Source organism: Tupaia chinensis, unplaced genomic scaffold, assembly GCF_000334495.1.
Source record: "Tupaia chinensis unplaced genomic scaffold, TupChi_1.0 Scaffold000192_1, whole genome shotgun sequence".
Taxonomy (NCBI): Eukaryota; Metazoa; Chordata; class Mammalia; order Scandentia; family Tupaiidae; genus Tupaia; species Tupaia belangeri.
Window position 1 is genome coordinate 153,906 of NW_006159667.1, and position 4,008 is coordinate 157,913.

General features: G+C 49.5%; 1 protein-coding gene and 1 long non-coding RNA gene across 6 annotated transcripts in view; one reads left to right on the plus strand and one right to left on the minus strand.

Moving 5' to 3' along the window:
• CALU (calumenin) overlaps positions 1 to 955 on the minus strand; it is a 33,313-nt gene extending 32,358 nt beyond the window's left edge. For 2 of the 3 annotated variants that reach the window (XM_006146853.3, XM_006146854.3), the window contains exon 1: positions 841 to 955. The gene's annotated coding sequence lies outside the window, so the exon portion shown is untranslated. Of the gene's footprint in view, positions 1 to 293; positions 316 to 840 lie in introns of those variants that run through there. The other variant, XM_027771185.1, reaches the window with a different exon arrangement.
• Positions 956 to 1,034: 79 nt separating this feature from the next.
• LOC106734711 (uncharacterized) overlaps positions 1,035 to 4,008 on the plus strand; it is a 41,467-nt gene continuing 38,493 nt past the window's right edge. For all 3 annotated transcript variants that reach the window (XR_003549137.1, XR_001370254.2, XR_001370253.2), the window contains exon 1: positions 1,035 to 1,380. This is a non-coding gene — a long non-coding RNA (uncharacterized LOC106734711). The remainder of the gene's footprint in view (positions 1,381 to 4,008) is intronic.

Genomic DNA, 4,008 nt, shown 5'->3' on the forward strand with positions numbered 1-4,008 from the left:
AGCAGGAGACCCAGGATGTTTTTGCCTTCATGCAAAAGAAGCATTAGAAAGGGCATTCACTCTACTTAATTATTCGTGGCAGCTGCAGAGACTCAAAGCTTACTTCTGAACACAGCATGTCAAAATACAAACTAGATCTGGGGTAACAAAAAAATACCTCCGCAAGACAAAAAAAATTCCCTAGTAGAGGGCTTCCCCCTACTTTTCCTCGCTGAAGCAGCTAAACACGGAAACCACAGATATTTTTGTTTAAAATTGGAAAAGACACTTCTAAAATACCACGGAGTCCTCACCTGTTCTTTTCTCCCGTGTTTCTCCACCCTAAAAGAGAACGAACACGACTTTCTTGGCAGAAGCACCCTATTCTCGGGATGTGCCCCTGGGGCGGGGCTGGCAGATACTCGCAGGCCGGTGAGTGGGAGGTGGCAGAGAGCTGTTACAACAAAATTGCCCGACTGCCCTCCGACCTTCAGGAGGCAAACAAAAGTGACCCTCTAGTTCTAGGAACTCGCCGAGTGGCAAGGCCATGGTACAGAGGACAACGAAGCGGTCAGCCAGGTATAAATCGTACTCAACAGGACGCAAAGCCGGGAGCCAGGGTTCGACAGGAGCCACAGACTCCTTCCCAGCGCACGCGGAAAGCGAGCAGCGGCTTCCTAGCGGGCTGTGCGCCGAGGGGCCCTGCAGCGCCAGTAGGCTCAGGCCCGGGACCCCGGCGCCAGCAGAAACACTCGCCCTGAATCAAGGAGAACCATTCCGCTCCGGAAGCGAGGCCTGGGGACAGACAGAAAGCGAATAAGAGCAACGGGCAGAGAAGGAGCGCAGCACCGCGGTACTCACCTTCTCCCGTAAACCCACAGCCTGGGTTGCCGTGGCCGCTGTGCACCCACCGGCTCAGCTCACGCGCACGAGCACCGCCCAACCGGAAGCAGCCCCGCGCCCCGCCCCTATCCGCCGCGCCAACGGCTTTCGATCCAATCATCAACAAGCCCGCCGCTGACGCCAAGCCTGCCGGGGCAGCCATTGGTCCCACAGCTGCGTAGCCGGGATTGGCTGGAAAGCGCCACGTCCCCGAGAGCGCGCCGAGTTGCGTGGACCGATTCCCGCCCAGCTGTGGTTCTGCGGCCTGTGGGGCTGGCGGGCTACAGCCCCATACCCCGGGAGACGTGTGGGCGCGGCCTTAGCCGCCACGTCTCCATTCTCAGCGTGTGACTTTCCACAAGGCTTCCAGGATACCCTGCTGGTTATCTTCCTGCCCACAGGCCTCCAGGGCGGAATCGATCCACTGTATCAGTCACCGACTGTATCGAATAGTCCAGTCTCTCCTTTCCCTTCAGCGCCGTCGCCCTGATGTGTCTACGGGAAGCTTTTGGCTACAGTGTATCCTTCAACTTGATCTCCGCTTCACCCCCGCACCCCCTTCAGGTTCACGCCCATCTTGCGCTCTGGGTACCATCAATTCGCATCCCCTAACAGCTTCTCCCTTCTCATCTATATGGTCTTCCTCCACCTGGAATAGTGCTTTTTACTAATTCACTGTCTTGTGAACTCCAGTAGAAATCTGGGGTCAGTTTTAGCCCCAGAAGCCACTCCTGACTGCTAAGGAATATTATTCTTCTCTTGTTATCTTTCATAGTATTGTGTATCTTCCGTCCTTGGCAAATTTTGCTATAAAACACTGCTTATCCATCTGCCCTTTTCTAGACTAAGCTTCAGGGTTAGGGCCTGCCGTTTATCTTTTTATCTAAAGCTCTTGAGTTTTCTGCCCGGTTCCTATTGGGCGGACCCCCTGGCCTGTTGGTTGAGGGAGCCAGATCCCACCTGCCAACTGTGTAGTCAACATCTTGCTCTGGCTTGAAAAATGCCGTGTGCTGGGGTGCCCCAAATCCCAACAGGATAAAGAAATAGAGAAGAGGTTGCAGCATGACTGCATCCCAGACCTCCTTGGAGGGAGGGGGGCGTGCTTTCTGTCTCTTTTTGGTGAGCACACAGACCCTTTAACAATGACAAAAATACCAAAAATATTAAGTGGAACTGCTCACATGTCCCTGGTTTAAGAACACAGGAAATTACTCATATTCATTTTCATGTCATGAAATGTTGAAAGTTTGAAATGAGTCCTACTGTATTTTTCACACAAATGGAATATAAACGTACTAACTTCTTGGCACAAAAAGCCTCTATAGTTTAAAATCCAGTTGAGGCAAGAAGTAAGCTCATGAAAGTTAAATACAAAGCAAGTTATTAATAGTTTACTTTTAAGTGCCAAGATGGAAGGTTGACAAGGAATGCTTCAGACATTCAGACAAAGGGATGTCCATGACCCTTGGTGGTAGCCAGAGAGAGTTTGGTAAGGTCTGACTCAGGCTGGACTAAAAAAGTCCCAGATAGACGATTCAAGAAGAGTAACAGTACCAAGGGCAGGTGGGAGGCAGAGTGGGAGGTAAATCTTAGGCCAGGTAGGGGATGAGAAAGGCTTGAGAAGAGGGACAGGGATCATGAAGGGTTAGCATAGATGGTAAGTTTTGATTGGTAATTGGAAAGTCTTGACAATCTGACGAACCTGAACTGAAGGCAGTGGGAATCGTGGGTCTTCCTTAGACAGTTTCTAAGTTTGTGCCTATGTGGGGGGTAGGATGCAATTAAAAGTCGTTCTTTCAGGGAAGCACATCTTCTAATAGGAATTAACTCTCAAACAACCTGCCTCAAGAGGTGTTATTTTAAAAACTTTTTTTAAAAGAAGTTTTTGCTATAGAGCACATGCGCTCACCAGAGAGATAGACAAAAAGTGAGAAATCACCTCCTCCAAGGGAGATGGCCTTGTCTCAATCCCTTCCCTATTCTCCTCTTGAAATTTTGGGCACACACACACACGTGTCTGGAGTGAATTTCAAGCCTCTCGGTCCAGGACTCAAACCATGGTCAACCACATAGGAGTCTAGCACCTTAATTGTTACTCCACCTGATGGCCCAAAACCCTTTAGTTTTTTAAAGAATGATTGTGTTTAACTTTATTTATTTATTTTTTATTTGGCCGGAGAGGGACAGAGTGAGAGAGAGAAAGGGAAAGTGAGAAAGCAAGCCACCAGGTCCAGGACTCAAACTACAGTCAGCCATGTGGAAGTACAACACTGCCAACTACATTGCAACCTACTGCCCCCTCCCCCCGAAAACTTTTAAAAATGCTTCACTGAAGTCAGGCACTGTGCTCTTGTACCCCTAATGAATAGCATATTGTCTCTGCCCTTGAGGGCTTGCAGCTTTATGAGGGCCACCTATGCTAGTGTCCTAGTGACGGCTGGACAGATAGTGAGACTTTGCTAGGAACAGGACTCTCCAACCCTGAGGTTCCCTGTGTATAAGGGACTGGCCAGTCAGGACCACTATGAGAGAGTTTTTTCTTTTTAAGAGATTTTTGCTATAGAACGCGTGCACTAACCAGCGAGGCAGAGAGAGAGAGAGAGAGAGAGAGAGAGAGAGAGCTAGAAAGCAAGAAATCACCCCCCAGGGGAATCACTATGGCACAGTCCTTTCTCCTACATTCTTTTCTTGGGATTTTGGGCATGCACATGTGCCCAGCATAAGTTTTAAACTGCTAGGTCTGGGACTCACGGTTCACTATGTGGGAGTCCAGCGTCGTAACCATTACACCATCTGCTGATCCCAAGAGAGCTTTTTAAAAATGTAAATAAATCCTGGACTTGGTGGCTGCTTGCATGAAAAAAACTGAAGCAGCAGCACTCAAATATAAAAGTTTTGGGCTAGCTGGTGGCATGGAGGCTAAGGTGCTGGATCCCATATGGCCGACTGTACCGTTCGAGTCCTGGAACCAGTGCCTTGGAAAACACAGTGGTCACATAGGTATGCATGCCCCAAATCCTGAAATGAGAGGCTGAACCATTTATTCTTCATCCTGTGATTGCTTAACAAGACTCATTTCCCAGCCTCTTGTGCAGCATGGCCACAGGTCTGGGTTCTGACCTCCCATGTGCAGCTCCCAGGCTCTTT